Source organism: Trachypithecus francoisi, unplaced genomic scaffold, assembly GCF_009764315.1.
Source record: "Trachypithecus francoisi isolate TF-2019V2 unplaced genomic scaffold, Tfra_2.0 Lachesis_group0, whole genome shotgun sequence".
Lineage (NCBI taxonomy): Eukaryota > Metazoa > Chordata > Mammalia > Primates > Cercopithecidae > Trachypithecus > Trachypithecus francoisi.
The window spans coordinates 143,808,964-143,827,303 of NW_022681453.1; the positions used below are offsets into that span (position 1 = coordinate 143,808,964).

The 18,340-nt window shown below is 37.9% G+C and overlaps 1 pseudogene; it reads right to left on the reverse strand.

The window, feature by feature from the left end:
- Nucleotides 1–5,499: 5,499 nt before the first annotated feature.
- On the reverse strand, nucleotides 5,500–18,133 carry LOC117078720 (annotated as a pseudogene).
- Between the last annotated feature and the right edge of the window lie 207 nt (nucleotides 18,134–18,340).

An 18,340-nucleotide genomic window follows, 5' to 3' on the forward strand; every position in this document is an offset into this window, starting at 1 on the left:
TGGATGAGAGTATCTGTCATCTGAGCAATGTGGATAAAGCAGATCTTTTTAAAGGCTTCCATGTCTTCCAAAAAAGTAGAAACAATATTTTGATTCAGATATATCTTATGCCTATCTTCTTAAATATATTTTTGCAAAACATATTTCTGACAGGTTTGTAGGTAAATTTGCATGTAAGCCTCATTATAATTGCCAGTTGGTGGTGGGGGTTTGACCATGACACAGCTCCTGAGAGTACATGTCTAGGCTTTCTAAGGTAATCAGTCTCACGGGCTGTATAATTTGAGATGATGCCATTCATCAACCTGGTTGAGAAAGACTGTAATTCCTGCTTAGCAACTCATCAACACAATGAAAGATTCTATTGATGAGGCTCTTTCTGGACATTCATGCAACTTTTTCAAAGTCTTCAGTGTTTTTCATGACCTCGCCCTTCTATGATATTCATGTTTATTCTGTCTAGTCAGCTAGTTCCTTTTGTACTAACTTCTCTCAGTCCCTTTTTAGAAAACCTAATAAAAATTTCACCCACTCTCACTATTTAACACATTTTCCCATACTATGTGTGTGGTTTTTTTTTTTTTTTTATAAAATTAAGTTTAGAAGCCAAGAAAAATACTTTTGTGATAAGGGAAACCAAGTGTGTGGTATCCCTTTTGACTATACTGAGCACCTTTCCTCAACTAAGGTAAACATCACACTGTCCTGAGTTCCCAACAACTCGTGGGGGAAAGAAGAGTGGACCCCTTCTGCCTCCATGGAATAAGTATAAATTGTGAAGAATGAATAATTAATTAGGATATTGCTTTAGAACTTATTTTTATAACTATTATAGTAAATGTAAGTATAATCCATATGTGAAGATAAACAAAATACAAACAGAATACGTTTTATTTGCTTAACAAGAATCTATACTATAGAGTAGAATCATGTCTTACCCAGAACATAGACTCTAAAATCAATCTGTAATAAGAGGATCACATATAATCCAATCTTCTCTTGAAAAGAATCAAACACGGTATTCATAGCTTTGGACTTACAACTTTTTGCTATGTGTGCAGGATGGACAGAATATAATAAAGAACACACATGACAAATATGTTTACAGTATTTTATTTCCATGAGGGTAGTTGAATTGGACTCACAATATGCACATATTATGTGATATTAGGTGACTCTACTATATCTCATCTCTTCTGAATAGTAGTAGTAATGATGATGATGATGACAATGATTGTGCTAAAATTGTGCATTGTGGTTAGTGGTGGACACTAAAGCCAATGAGATCATCACAGCACTGCTCAGATCTCCTTCCATGTTGTAGGGTCAACCTTAGCCAAGGACACAATGGTGCCAGCTAAGTTCAAAAATAAACTAATTTAGCATATTTCAGATGTCTCTATATAATAACCAACTCAAACTTTTGGAACATGTGTTCTACTTATTATCTTGCTTTCCATATAAGCAAGTAATTTGCTGATATGAAAATATATGGAAATCACTTGATAATTTCCATGTTTCATTAATGGTCTGAGACGACTCAGCACAGACCTGAAGAAACAGCTTTCTTTGGCATTTCTTCCTGTAACCTCTCCCTGCTATCAAACACTTCCATTGACAAGGAGTGTACCCCAGGGTGGGTCTCATTTGCTGACTTTAGACTTTACTCCATAGCTCAACCTCTCATGTATTTTGTGAGTGGAGATTCCCCACCCACCCTACCGTATGATTGACTATGAGATTGACTCGTAGTCAATCTCCATGAGACAGAGATTAACTAATGTGAGAATTACTAATTCATCCTCCTTATTATTCTTCATTAGATAAGACATAACAAGAAAAATAGTAATTAGATATTAATGTAATTAGGTATAATTCACATATAGAAGTCAGCTGGATTATATTATCTAGAATGCACAAACTCCGGGCTTGCTGAAAGGCTAGAGAGTGTGACAATGTCACACATTCCTCAGGTGGTCATAATTCCACAAAAGGGGCTTGCTTACTGGGCTTTATAGAACTGGTACAATTTTATCAATAAAATTTCACGTGTTGACAAACAGTTTATTTAAACTTGGTGTAGCTATTGTGTCACAGCATCAGCCAATGTTCTCAGAGGGGGATCCAAAGCATTTCTGGACAATCAAAGCTCAGGGATAGTGGATCAAGGTGTCTGCAAGACCAGGTTTGACCTAAAGCCCAAGGAGCTCACTGGGAGCCCAAAGTGAAAAGAGCCCTGCCATTCCCAGGCTCTAAATGGGTCCTACAGGACAGAGCCTGAAATTGAACTAATGCTTAGTTAAAACAAGAGCAACCAGCCATATTTGAGGCTTGCATCAGGGTAAAGGGGCCATAAAACTGGCAGAGTTTGAAAAAGACAAAGCTTTTAACCCATGTCAAAAATAATTATGTAATGTGAATCTCTAATCTTGTCATTATCTATACTAAATAAAATACTCTAGAATTAGAATTATTTCTAATTTATTTCTAATTATTTCTGTATCTAGAAATAACAGTCTGTGGTCATGAGCTTTCTTTGCATGCCAAATGTGCAGTGAGGTGTTTGTGAGAGGAGAGTTAGGACAAAAGATTATAAATCTCAGGTTTGTGTCCCTTAGAGAAGACTTTCTTGGCCCTGAAAGAATTGTGGAATGTTAGCTATCGCCTTGAGAGACTGCCCTAGATAGGGCACTTTTAATACATTAGGGACCCGAGAAACCAGGAAAAATCTTACTTTAGGAGGGTAGGTTGCAGGTAGCCCTTGAAACAAAGAATTTCTACAGTCAGTTTTGGACTTTCCCTGTTTTATTAAAATGCAGTATACATGTGAACTCTTGCCTATTAAAAAAAAATTCTGAACCACAGAATATCACAATAAAAAGCCAGAAAGAAGAAGGTAAAATGAAAACCTGCATTTTGTCATGTAGTTATTCCGGTTTACAACAACTGGAGAAGAAACAAATTAAAAATTGCCAATGCTGCTTAAACATTTTCAAAATTCTTATTAAAAGTTTTTCTCTAGTTTTACATCCTTACTGATACCCCAAATTGACATCATTATTGATAATGTAATGGAATACAAACAGGGAAATATAGTCATGAATATGAAACAGTTGTACCTAAAAATCCAGTCTGAACCATCATAGTTTTATACAGTATGTTCATCAAAATGTAATATCACATGTCATAATCTGTCAGATTTTTTTTTTTTTTTTTTTTTTTTTGAGACGGAGTCTCGCTCTGTCGCCCAGGCTGGAGTGCAGTGGCCAGATCTCAGCTCACTGCAAGCTCTGCCTCCCGGGTTTATGCCATTCTCCTGCCTCAGCCTCCCGAGTAGCTGGGACTACAGGTGCCCGCCACCTCGCCCGGCTAGTTTTTTTTTTTTTTTGTATTTTTTAGTAGAGACGGGGTTTCACCATGTTAGCCAGGATGGTCTCGATCTCCTGACCTCGTGATCCGCCCGTCTCGGCCTCCCAAAGTGCTGGGATTACAGGCTTGAGCCACCGCGCCCGGCCCAATCTGTCAGATTTTGGAAAGAAAAATATTTTTATCAAATAGCATTAATCCTTCTTTTTCCTGGTTGAAATCTTATTTTTGAAGCAATTAATACTTTACATAACTCCCATAATTTGTCAGTTGTTCAGTAGGCCACCAGGAGGGCAAACCCAAAATGCAGACCATAGTGTTGTCTATCATAATCAAAATTAGTTATTTTCTCTAGGAAGTAACCGAATCAAAAATTAACTTGCTACTTTATTTTTAATTGATACGTAATACCTGTACACATTTATGGGGTACATGTGATATTTTGTTACATGCACAGAATGTGTAATGATCAAGTCAGGGTATTTAGAGTACCTATCACCTCAAGTATTTATCATTTTTATGTGTTGGGACTATTTCAAGTCCTTTCCTCTAGCTGTTTTGAAAGATACACTATATTGTTGTTAACTATAATCACCCTACTCTGTTATCAAACATTAGAACTTATTTCTTCTATCTAACTGCATGTTTTTACCCACTGACCAAACTCGACTCATTCCCCCAATCCCCAACACCCTTCCCAGCTTCTCATAGCTATCATTCAGCTCTCAATCTCCGTGAGATCAACTTCCGTAGCTCCCACAGATGAGTGAGAACAGGTGATTATGTGATACTTGTTTTTTCTGTGCCAGGCTTATTTTACTTAACATAGTAACCTCCAGTTCTATCTATGTTGCTGCAAATGACATGCGTTTATTATTTTTATGGCCAAATAGCATTCCTTTGTGTAAATATATCACATCTTGTTTATGCATTCACCTGTGGAGAGACACTTACGTTGATTCCATATATTGACTATTGTGAACAGTTCTGCTATAAACATGGGGGTACAGGTATTTTTCTGGTACACTGATTTCTTTTCCTTTGGATAAATATCCAGTAGTGGGATAGCTGGATCATATTATAGTTCTATTTTTAGTTTTTCTGATAAATCTCCATACTGTTTTTTCATAGTGGCTGTACTAGTTCTTATTCCTATCAACAGTGCATAAAAATTCCCCTTTCTCCATATCCTCACTAACATCTGTTATTTTTTGTCTTTTTAATAATAGCCTATTTAACTGGGGTAAGATGATATCTCATTGTGATTTTAATTTGCACTTCCCTGATGATTAGGAATATTGAGTATATTTTCATATACCTGTTGACCATTTCTATGTCTTATTTTGAAAACTGTCTGTTCATGTCTTTTGCCCACTTTTTAATGGGATTGTTTGGTTTCTTATTGTCGAGTTGTTTGACATGACAACTTGTATATTCTGGATATTAGTCCCTGATTGAATGAATAGTTTGCAAATATTTTCTGCCATTCAACAGATTTCATCTTTATTGATTGTTTCCTTTGCTGGTCAGAAGCTTTTTAGTTTAATCAAGTTCCATTTTTCTGTTTTTGTTTTTGATACTTGTGCTTTTGGGGTCTTAGTCATAAAATATTTCCCTAGACCAATGTCCTGAAGTGATTCCCCTATATTTTCTGCTAGTAGTTTTATAGTTTTGGGTCTTACACTTAAGTCTTTAACATATTTTGAGTTGATTTTTGTGTATGGTGAGAAATAGGGGAGCATTCTTCTGCATATGGATATCCAGTTTTCCCAGCACGATTCACTTTTTAAAAAAGACATATTTATTCAGCATCATGTTCAGACAGACCATTACATTTAGCAATCAACAACATGAGTGGAAAAAATCTACATTAAACCCCTTTTGTTGTGATGCTTTGCACTTTCCATAGAACAGAAACATTAAACTGTTATACAATTAGTCACAACTACAGTCCTCAAGTTTTTTTTAATACAGTTGAGTATTGTCTAAAACATGTCCTTTGTGTGTGTGTGTGTGGTAGCTAGGCCCTGCCACCACTGTGCTTGGTGGAGTTCACAAATCTCTTGTAACCTGTAGCTTCCTTGTCACTTCTCTAGCTTTCCTCTACTGATAAGCTTTGTTTCCTGGCAGTAACTAAAATCTTCTGCTAGTGCCATAGCTATTGCTGCTACTGGAACCACCATGGCCACGTTGGTTTTATGGTTTGGCAAAGTACTGGCCTCCACTACCATAGGAACCAGAACTTCTGCCTCCAAAATTTCCTCCCTTTATGGATTCAAAATTTGAAGACTGATGGTTGCAATTGCCAAAATCATTGTAGCTTCTGCCACCTCCAAAATTGCTTCCACTACTACCACTAATGCTGCCTCTGCCTCCTGCATTGTTATAGCTGTCATAGGTGCCAGTCCTGCCATAGCCACTGCCCTGGTTTCCATAACCTTATTCACCACTTCTGTAGCCTCTGCTTCCTCCTCCAGAGTAACCAGGGCTTCTTCCTCCATAAGCACCAACATTACAAAATTCATTATAACTGTGCCACCAGAATAACACTGCCATCATATCCACCACCACCACAGCTGCCAATAAGCCAACACAACCATTGAAGTTTCCTCCATGACCAAAATTGTCATTTCCACCAAAAGCACCTTCACAGCTACCATCAAAGTTGCCAAAACCACTGTGACCTCTTTGGCTCCATGAAGCCATCTCTTGCTTTAAAAGGGCTTTCCTTACTTCCCCATTATATCCATTCACAGTGTGGTGTTTCTGAATGACAGTCTTATTCACAGAGTCATGGTTGTCAAAGGTTACAAAAGCAAAGCGCTTTTTCTTGCCACTGCCTCAGACAGCCATGATTTCAATCACTTAAATTTTCCCATACTGTTCAAAATAATCTCTTAAGTGATGCTCTCCAATGCCTCCTTTAATAACACCAACAAATACCTTTCTCACAGTCAAGTGGGCACCTGGTCTTTGGGAATCTTCGCTTGAGACAACTCCCTTTGTTTCCACAACTCTTCCATCTACCTTGTGTGGCCTTTGATTCACGGCTGCATCCACCTCCTCCTGGAGCGCTAGGTGTTTGGATCTCTTGTTACCACACATTCTGTGAGTGTTTCCCATTGCTCACAATGACTCCTCAGACTCATGTTTGTTGTTTCCTCACCAAGCCTTTGATGAAGACCTTCCACAGCTGTTTGGTTTCTTTAGGAGACCCTGACTTAGAGTGGCAGATGGCAGATGGCAGAATTAGACAGATGGCAGTGGAAAGATACTTTCGTGATACTTTTTCCACAGGCAGAAAAGAGTAAGCTAACAAACATATATCTCATTTATTATTTGTTTGTTTTTATAAATTTAAGAAATACAAGTGCAATATTGTTACATGAATTTATTGTGAAGTGGTGAAGTCTGGGCTTTCAGCGTATCCATCACCCAAATAATGTACATTGTACCTGCTAAGTAATTTCTCATCATCTACCCTCTCACACTCTTCCACCCTTCCCAGGTTCCGTTGTCTATCAGTCCATGTATATACATTATTTAGCTTCCATGTATAAGTGAGAACATGCAGTATTTGTCTCTCTGTGTCTGACTTGTTTCACTTAAGATGGTGGCCTCCAATTCTATCCATGTTGCTGCAAAAGACATGATATTTTTTATGGCTGTGTAGTATTCCATTGTGTATATACACCACATTTTCTTTATGCATTCATCCATTGATGGACACTTAAGTGAGTCCACATCTATGCTATAGTGATTGTAATTTTGTCCTGTGATAAACATGCAAGTGTAGGCATCTTTTTGATATAACGATTTATTTTCTTTTGGGTAGATACCCAGTAGTGGAATTGCTGGACCAAATGGCACTTCTATTTTTAGTTCTTTGATAAATTTCCATAGAGTTTTCCAAAGAGGTTGTACTAATTTACTTTCCCACCAACAGCGACTGGCATTCCCTTTTCTCTATATCCTTGTCATCTGTTGTTTTTTGTCTTTTTAATAATAGCCATTCTGACTGGTACAAGATGATAGCTCATCATGGTTTTAATTTGCATTTCCCTGATGATTAGTGATGTTGAGCATTTTGTATATGCTTCTTGGCCATTTGTAGTCTTGTTTTGAAAAATATCTATTAATACCCTTTGCCCGGCCAGGCGCGGTGGCTCACGCCTGTAATCCCAGCACTTTGGGAGGCCGAGGCGGGCGGATCACAAGGTCAGGAGATCGAGACCACGATGAAACCCCGTCTCTACTAAAAATACAAAAAAACTAGCCGGGCGCAGTGGCGGGTGCCTGTAGTCCCAGCTACTCAGGAGGCTGAGGCAGGAGAATGGCGTGAACCCGGGAGGCGGAGCTTGCAGTGAGCCGAGATAGCGCCACTGCACTCCAGCCTGGGCGACAGAGCGAGACTCCGTCTCAAAAAAAAAAAAAAAAAAAAAAAAAAATACCCTTTGCCCACTATTTAATGAGATTATTTGGGGTTTTTCTTATTATTGATGAGTTGTTTGAGTTCCTTATAAATTCTGAATATCAGTCTCCTGTTGCATGCATAGTTTCCAAATATTCTCTGTTTTTCTCAAGGTTGTCTAATCACTCTGTTGATTATTTTTTCTCTGCAGAAGCTTTTTAGTTCAGTTAAGTTCCATTTGTCTATTTTTTGTTTTCGTTGCTTATGCTTTTTAAGTCTCACTCGTAAAATCTTTCCTAAACCAATGTCCTGAAATGTTTCCTCAATATTATCTGTTAGTAGTTTTATAGTTGCAGGTCTTATTTTTAAGTGTTTAATGCATTTTGAGTTGCTTTTCATGTACAGTGAGATAGGGGTCCAGTTTCATTATTTGCATATAGATATCCAATTTTCCCAGCACCATTTATTGAAGAAGATGTTCTTTCTCCAGTGTCTGTTCTTGGCATCTTTGTTGAAAATCAGTTGGCTATAAATACGTAAATTCATTTCTAGATTTCCTATTATGTGTCATTGGTCTATGTGTCACCAATACCATGTTATTTTTGTTACTATAGCCTTATAATGATGCCTCCAGATTTGTTCTTTTTTCTGAAAATTGCTTTGGTTATTTGGGTTCTTCTTTTGTTCCATATGAATTTTAGGATTTTTTTTCTATTTCTAAAAATAACATTGGTATTTTCATAAGAATTGCATGGAACCTGTAGATTGCTTTGGGCAGCATGGCCATTTTAATGATATTAATTATTCTAATCCATGAGCACGTGATGTCTTTCCATTTGTTTGCATTCTCTTTAATTTATTTCATCATAGTTCACTAGTTTCCATTGTAGAGGTCTTTCACTTCCTTAAATGTATTCCCAAATATTTCATTACTTTATAGCTATTATAAATGGGATCACTTTTTTATTTCTTTTTCAGCTGGCTCAATCTTGGTGTATATCAATGCCACTAATTTTTGTATATCAATTTTGTATCCTACAATATTACCAAATTTATTCATCAAATCTAAGAGTTTTTGGTGGAGGCTCTAGGCTTTTCTAGATATAAGATCATGTCATCTGAAAAGAAGAGCAATTTGACTTCCTCTTTTCCAAGTTGGATGCCTTTCATTTCTTTCTCTTGCCTGATTGCTCTGGCTAGGACTTCCAGTACTATGTTCAGTAGGAGTGGTGAAAGTGGGCACCCTTGTCTTGTTCCAGATCTAAAGACCTTCAATTTTCCATTTAGTATGGTGTTACTTGTCATATTTGGCTTTTATTATTTTGAGGTATGTTCCTTCTATCCCAATTTGAGGAGGGTTTTTTTTTTTTATCATAAAGGGATGTTAAATTTTATCAAATGCTTTTTCTGCTTTTATTGAGATGATCATATAGTTTTTGTCCTTCATTCTGTTGATGTGTGTATGTTGAACCGTATTTGTATCCATGAGATAAATCCCACTTGACCATGGTATCCTGCTGGATTTTGGGTGGGTCGTATTCGTTGAGGAGTTTTGCATTTAAATCCGTCAGGGATATTGGTCTGTAGTTTTGTTTTTTATTTCAAACTTGTCTGGTTTTGATATCAGGGCAATGCCAGCCTCATAGAATAAGCTATGGAGATGTCCGTCCTCTTCAATTTTTGGAATTGAGGTGTTAGTTCTTCATTGTAATTATAGCAAATTTTGGCAGTGAAGATATCCAGTCCTGTACTTTCCTTTGTGGGGGGACTTATGATACTGAATCAATCTCATTACTTGTAATTGGTCTGTTCAGGTTCTCTCTTTATGATTCAGTTTTGATTGGTCATATGTGTCCATGAATTCATATTTTCTCACAGTTATCTAGTTTGTTAGTGTATGGTTGTTCACAGCAATCTCTGATTATCTTATGCATTTCTGTGATAGTAGTCATAATGCCTCCTTTTTCATTTCTGATTCTATTTGTGTCTTTTTTTCTTAGTCTAGCTAGTGGTTTGTTGATTTTGTTTATCCTTTGAAAAAACAAACTTTTCAGTGTGTCGATCCTTTGTATGGCTTTGTAGTCTTTATTTAATTTAGTTCTGCTCTGATCTTTATTATTTCTTTCCTTCTTCTAAATTTGTTCTTGCTCTTCTAGTTTCTTAAGGTGAATTGTTAGAACTTACTGGGGATCTTCCTACTTTTTTTGATGTCAGATTTATTGTTATAAAATTCCTTCTTATCACTGTTTTGGTTATATCCCATAGGTTTTGGCATGTTGTGCATTGATTTTTATTTGTTTCAATTTTTTTTGAACTTCTTCCTTAATGTCTTCCTTGACCCAGTGGTCATTTAGGAGCGTGTTTTTAAATTTCCATATATTTGTACAGTTTCCAAAGTTCCTCTTCTTACTGATTTCTAGTTTTATTCCATTGTGGTCTGAGAAGATACTTGATATGATTACAGTTTTTAAAAATATGTTGAGACTTGTTTTGTGTCCTAATATATGGCTTATCCTGGAGAATATTCCATGTGCTGATGAGAAGAATATGCATTCTGTAGCTGTTGGATGAAGTGTTATCTGTCTGTTTGGTCCATCTGGTCTAATGTGCAGCTTAAGCTCAATGTTTCTTTGTTAATTTTCTGTATAGATGATCTGTCTAATACTGAGAATGGGATGTTGAAGTCCCCAGGATTATTGTGTTGGAGTTTATCTCTCCCTTTAGGTTCAATATTTGCTATCTGTCTGGGTGTTCTGGTACTGGGTGCGTATATGTTTAGTATAGTTATATCCTGTTGCTGAGTTGATCTCATCATCATTATATAATGACCTTCTTTGTCTGTTTTTACTGTTTCTCACTTTAAAGTCTGTTTTGTCTGACATAAAGATAGCTATTCCTGCTTATTTTTGGTTTCTGTTTGCATGGGATATCTTTTTCCATCCCTTTATTTTCAGTCTATGTGTGTCTTTACAGGAGAGATGAGTTTCTTGTTGGCATGTAGTTGGGTCATGATTTTTAATTCATTCAGCTACTCTATATCTTTTAAATGGACAGTTTAATTTATTTACATTCAAACTTTTCATTGCTATGTGATGGCTATTCCTGTCATTTTATTAATTGATTTCTGGTTGTTGTATATATATCCTTTGTTCTTTTCTTTCTCTCATTATTTATCATTGTGGTTTAGTGGTTTTGTGTAGTAATAACATTTGGATTCTTTTTCTTACCTATTTATGTGTTTGCTCTACCAGTGCATTTTATACTTTTGTATGTTTTAATGAGGATAGATACCATCTTTTGCTTCTACATGTGGGACTTCTTTACACATTTCTTTTTCTTTCCTTTTACATTTTATTTCTGTTTTTGTTTTTTAAGAGAAGTGTTTTACTGTGTTGCCCAGGCTGGCCTTGAACTCCTGGGCACAAGTGATCCTCCTGACTCAGCCTCCCTGGTAGTTGTGACTATAGGTATGCACCAACACATCTGGTCAAGTATTTCTTATAGGACCAGTCTAATGGTAAAGACTCCCTTTAGCTTTCGCTTCTATAGGAAAGATTTTATTTCTCCTTCACTTTGAAGGATAACTTTGCTGGGTGTAATATCTTTGGCTGACAGTTTTTTTTCCTTTCAGCATTTTGAATATATAATCTCATTCTCTCCTGAGCTATAAAGTTTCTGCTAAGAAATCTGCTATTGGTCTGATGAGGCTTCCGTCATAAGTAACTAGATACTTTTCTCCTGCTATTTTTAGAATTCTCTCTTCATCCTTGACTTTTGACAGTTTGACTATAATGCGCTGTGGAGAGGACCTTTTTGAATTTTATCTGTTTGGAAATCTTTGAGCTTTCTGTTTCTAGGTGTCTAAATTTCTTGCTAGACTTGGGAAGTTTTTAGCTAAATTTCATTAAGTAGGTTTACTATCCCTTTTATTTTCTCTTCACCTTGTGGGACATCAAAAATTCAAATAATTTGGTTGCCTTATGGTGTTCCATATGTCACATAGGCTTTGTTCATTCTTTTTTCTTTATTGTTGTCTGACTAGGTGATTTTAAAAGACCCTTTTTTGGCTGGGTTCAGTGACTCACGCCTGTAATCCCAGCACTTTGGGATGCCAAGGTGGTTGGGTCACCTGAGGTGGTTGGGTCACCTGAGGTCAGGAGTTCGAGACCAGCCTGACCAATATGATGAAACACTGTCTCTACTAAAAATACAGAAACTAGCCGGGTGTGGTGGCTAATCCCAGCTAGTTGGGAGGCTGAGACAGGAGAACCCGGGAGGCAGAGGTTGCAGTGAGCCGAGATTGCACCATTGCACTTCAGCCTGGGTAACAACAGTGAAACTCCGTCTCAAAAACAAACAAACAAAAAAACCTTTTTCAAGCTCTGAAATTATTTTTTATGCTTAGTCTAGTCTATTGTTAAAGCTTTCATATGTATTTTGTATTTTATTCAATACATTCTTGCATTATAGAATTTATATTTGGTTCTTTTTTATGATATCTATGTCTTTTGTAAATTTCTCATTTATGTCCTGAATTTTCTGATTTCTTTGTATTGTTTTTCTGAATTCTCTTGTGCCTCACTGAGCTTTTTAAATATTATTTTGAATCATTTTGAATTATTTATTTGTGATTTCATAAATTTCTTTTTCATTGGAATCGTTGCTGGAGAATTATTGTGTTCCTCTGGAGCTGTCATGTTTCCTTGCTTTTTCATGTTTTCTGTGTTCTCCTGTTGATATCTGTGCATCTGGTGTAATGGTCACTTCTTCCAATTCTTTGAATTTGCTTTCATAGCGGAGGACTTTTTCCTGAAGATGTCCCTATGGCATTGGTTGGTAGGGTACTTTGGCTTTGAATTAGGGTGTGTGCAATAGTGTAGTCTCTTTTTTATTTCTTTGGCTCTAAGGAGTGTCAAGAGTGTCTGTAATTCCCTCAGTGGCTTAATCATTAATGGAGGGTGTGGTGAGGTTTTGCTGGAGACAGGGACATCAGGTGAGCTAGCCGTTGGGTCCTGGTGGTGGTGGCAGCATTGCCAAGTATGCCTGTCTTTGGCTCTCAGGGAAGTATACACTGGCATTGTTTTTAGCAGGTACAGGTGAGCCAGTTCTTAGGCCTCCAGGCTGCTTACTTGGGTGCCAGTAGTGGCAGTGGTGGGTCAGGCTGGTGGGTGGGTCCTTGTGCCTCTAGGCAGTGGGTGTAGTGTGGGCAATGACAGTAGCAGTAGTGGGACAATTCTCTGCCTCCCAACTGGTGTTGATGGGGGCTATGATAGGCTGGGTGAGCCAGTCCCCAGGCCTAAAGGTGATACACATGGGTGAGTGCCAGCTGTGGTACTAGCAGCAGGTTGGGTGGTCTGTTCTCTGGCCCCCAGGAGGAGTCCTCACATGCCAATGGAGGTAGATGGGGAAGGGAGATCCCCAGGTTCCTGGGCACTGGTGGATAAGAGCTGGGCCATGTAGACCTGTCCTCAGGCCCCTCAGAGGTGCATGCAGGTGCTGGCTGTGGTAGGCAGGGGTGAGATGATCACCAGGCCTCTGGCTGAATGCTCGAGTAGGGGGAAGCTGCGGCTATGCTGCAACTCTGCTCCTGTGAAGAGCAGGGTTGCTTTCAGTGACTGCAGTCTTAAATGTATGGCAGGGGGTCATGCACACTTGGACCCTTGGTGGCAGATTTAAGGAGGATAGCCTGTCCTCAGGGTGCTTTCAAAGCAGCCATGCTACCGGGAATGGCAGGGTTGCTCCCAATAGCTTGCACTTTAGCCCTGGTGGCAGCAACTAGCAGCAGCACCTGGCTGCATGCAAGGTATGTCAGTGGGGCTCCATGGATATGGAGATGCAGGTGCTACTGAGCCCCACGGCAGGATGCAGGCTGGTGGGAGTTGGACTCTCAAAATGGCACTTTGCTGTAGCTGCTTAGGACTCGAGGCATCTGTGGGACCCCTCTCTGAAGCAATCTTATTATGCAGTCTCCAGGCAGATCCCTATGTTAGTCTCAGGGCCCTCATGAGTTGAGGGGCTCTCCCATGGCTAGGATTGGGAGAGTCTGCAGTGAGAATGTAGACCACTGGGAGTCACTCACTCACTCTTTCCCCACATTGAGGATCCTCTGCAGACTCCCAGCTGATCCTGTCATCCCTGAGCTGACTACCTCACTCCCCTCTCCTTTGTCTTCGGTGTCTACTGTCACTTCTCTGTTGAATTCCAGTGTTCTCAGGTGATCTGTGAGAAATGTGATTATCTACTCACTCTTTTGGTCCCTCTTTGGGGAGAAGGCAAGCAACAGATGCCTCTAGTCAGCCATCTTGAAGTCTCTTCCTATATTTAACTTGCTACTTTAATATCAAATGTTGACTCAGAGATGGGGTTTCTTTGATTTTTGTTAGTAAAATTCTTTCTGATACTAATATGCTAATACCTCTGTCAATGATTTATTTGGATACTGTCTTAATTTAAATACAAGATTCAATTTAGAATTATATTCCTGGTAATGGCAGAGAAGCTTATATCTGACAAATCTTCCTGCAGATACAATAATAACCTTTAGACAAACCACACAAAAAAGCTACTATTATAATGTACAAAGGAACAACCAAAGTTGAGCACAAACTTAAGAGAATAAGGATGGATGAGAGCCACATTTATATAGTTTTGTCTCCAGAGGCACATCCCAGTTCAAACTATGCAGAGTTGGAAGACTAAATGTTGGAATTAGTAGACAAGGACTTTGCAGTGGCTATTATAAATATGTTTAAAGACTGAAAAGAAAAGTTATCATGATGATGGAATAGATGGGAAATACCACAAAGAAATGGATACTATTTTAAAAAAGAATGAAATGCAAATTCTAAACCTGGTAACAAAATATCAGAAGTTAAAAGAAAATTACTTAACAGAATATTGGAAGCAGAGAAGAAAGTGTAAATAAAATTAAAGACACCAATAAAAATGATCAAATCTGAAGAATACAAAGAAAACAAGTTTTAAAACAATGAAGACTCTCAGTGACCCATAGGACAATACCAAGGAGTCTAACACATATGTAACTGGAGTCTCAGAGGAAGAGGTGATAGAGAATGAGGCAGAAAATACATGTATATATTTAAACAAATAAAGGTGAAAAACATCAATTTAGAAATCCAAGAGTTTAAGCAAACAACAGATAGATCCAAAGAAAACGCCACCTTAAAAAAAAAAATAGTAGAAACTAATGGTAAAGAGAAAATCTTTACATCAGCTAGCAAAAAAGGGCATACTACATACAGGAGGACAACACCACAAATGGCAGCTTTCTTCTCATCAGAAAAAAATAAATAAATAAAGGCCAGAAGACAGTAAAATGGCATCTTCAAAGTGTTGAAGGAAAATAAAACTGTTAAAACAGACATTTTCAGATGAACAAAAGTCAAGATAATTTATCACTAACAGATTTGTACTGCAAGAAATATTAAAAGAAGTTTTTCTGGCTGAAGGGAAGCAGCACCAAAGAGAAATTTTAATTTATAGAAAGGAAATAAGAACACTACACATAGCAAATGTTTGGATAAGTATAAAAGGCCACTTTTTCTTCTCTTCACTTAAAAGACAACTGATTGTTTAAAGCGAAATTGTAACATTGTATTGTAACATTTATAATCAAATCTACATAAATGTAAAATACATGACAATACTAGTACAAAGAATAGGGTAGCATAAATGAAATTACAGTTAAGTCTTCACACCTCAATGGCTTCTTGGAAACTGTGACTGTAAGTGAAACAACATGTAAGGAAACTAATTTTTTTTTTTTTTTTTTTTTTTTGAGACGGAGTCTCGCTCTGTCGCCGGGGCTGGAGTGCTGTGGCCGGATCTCAGCTCACTGCAAGCTCCGCCTCCCGGGTTTACGCCATTCTCCTGCCTCAGCCTCCCGAGTAGCTGGGACTACAGGCGCCTGCCACCTCGCCTGGCTAGTTTTTTGTTTTTCTTTTTAGTAGAGACGGGGTTTCACAGTGTTAGCCAGGATGGTCTCGATCTCCTGACCTCGTGATCTGCCCGTCTCGGCCTCCCAAAGTGCTAGGATTACAGGCTTGAGCCACCGTGCCCGGCCAGGAAACTAATTTTACCATAGGCTAGTTGATATAATCAAGAATTATGTTCCTATAGATTATTTCTGGTAACAAAAACATCACTAAACTTCTAATTAAAGACCCAAAACACTTCTAATATTAAACACTGGATTAAGTGTGAGCTATACATACATTTAAGAACAATTAATAAAAAGTGAAATATCAATGCCATTTTTGGTGATGAGTGAGTGACAGTGGTCATATTGGTAGTGGGTTGAATCCAGGAATAAATGTTTGCAAAGTGAAAACTATAAGGAATACCTCCTACCACCATACATTTCAAAAACAATCACAAATATGGCAGCTTGCTGAGTGCTTTTGTACCCCATCGTTTAGTGTTGTGCATTTGTATGATTATTGTATACTTAATGAATTTTTGTTTTATAATAACTTGTATTCATTCATTTTCCAGCCTGCTTACTCCAGTTCAGAGTCATGGGTGGCTGGAGCCTATCCCAGCAGTTCAGGGCACAAGACAAAAACCAGGCCTGGACAGGATGCCATTGTATCACAGGGTACACTCACAGACACACCCAGACTCACTCAGGCTGGGACCATTTAGACACACCAATTAACTTAACATGCACATCTTTGGGATGTGGGGGGAAACCAGTGTACCCAAAGAAATCCCATGTAGACATGAGGAGATCATGCACACTCCACACAGACAGTGGCCCTGGTGGGGAATCAATGTTTTTCTCATCAATGTTATAACAAAATGACGTGTAATGAAAGAATATTATTTGAGGACCTGCTGTACACTGTTGCAAATTCCTATATTTTGAATGAAGTGGTACAATTTTAACTGTAAGTAGACTCTGATGAGTTATGATGCATATTGTAATGCTTAAAGCAACCATTAACAAAATGCAAAGATATATCTAAAAATGGAGGAATCTAAATGGAATGCTCAAATATATTTGATTAACTCAAAAGAAAGCAGAAGAGGAAGAAAGGAGGATAAGACAAATAGAAAATAAACAGCAAAATGCAGACCTAAATCCAACAGTATTAATTACATTAAATGTAGATGGATTATACACTTCAATTAAAAGACACAGAATATTAAGTTGCATTTTTAAAAAAGCAAGACTCAACTAGATCTCTAAAAGAGGTAGGTTAACATCCAATATATCACTGGATAGCTGTTTCCTAAATTGTACATAATAAAATTGGAAATATTCCTGGGTTTTTTGTTTTTGTTTTTTGAGATGGGTCTAGCTTTGTCGCCTAGGCTGAAGTGCGGTGACATGCTCACTGCAAGCTCTGCCTCCTAGGTTCACGCCATTCTCCTGCCTCAGCCTCCTGAGTAGCTGGGACTACAGGCACCCGCCACTACACTCGGCTAATTTTTTTGTATTTTTAGTAGAGATGAAGTTTCACCATGTTAGCCAGGATGGTCTCAATCTCCTGACCTTATGATCTGCCTGCCTCGGTCCTGGTTTTAACTAAATATATTTAAGTTACAGTTTCCTCTAAGAGTCACAACCCACTGAATAGATAAAATTTGTAATTTTGTAGGACAATGCTGTTTCTTTTGCTGCCAGTCGAATATTTGTTCTCTTCTCTTCCTGCTTCCTCTATAACCACATGCATTAATACGTCATCTTTAAACTTCAGACGTGATCTAATACTTCAAACAATTTTTAAGCATATAACATCATGGTTTGAAATTGGAATAGTCTTTAACATGGATAGGAGTCATTGGTTAAGTGAATAGATCATTAGACTGAGAGTCAGGTGTCCCACAGTGAGACACCTGCTAAGGTAGAGAGGCACTGTGCAATGGTTAGAAGGTAAGGGGACAGGCAGTCCCGTAAACCTTGCTTTAACCCCTGTCTCCTCCTCTTATTGGCTGTGAGACCTGACAGTTTCACAAGTTAGCTAATTTTTGGTTTTCTCACCCGCTCCCTCCTCTCTTTAGGAAGATGATTAAGGGCCAAACTACGTAGGTTCAATTCAAACCATCTCCTAACTAAATAACTTTAGGCAAGTATTCACCTTAACCATGCCTTAGCTTTCTTATCTGTCAGATGAGTAACACTAACCTTATATGATTTATGTGGATTAATTGAGTGAATATTTGTAAAGCACTCAGAACAATGCCTGGTAAGTAGAAAGCATTATATAAGTGTTTGTTTGCTAAATAAAATAAATACTTCATTGATTTATTTTAACATTTAATTAAGATGAGTTAAATAAGTCACTTACCATTATGTCTGACAAATAGTAAGTAGTCAGTAGGAGATGCCATTACCATTACAAAGGTGATGTGGTGATCATTGCTAAGCCTTGCCTTACTAGTACACTTTCAATCCTACACTGGGGAGAAGTCTGTTTGCTCATTCATAATGAGAGTTCATAACCCTTATGCAGTTTTTCTCCTTATAGGCCATATAATCAAGTAAAACAGTGATGGTAAGGGAAAATTTGTTCACAAAGAGATCCTGTAGGGAGTTTA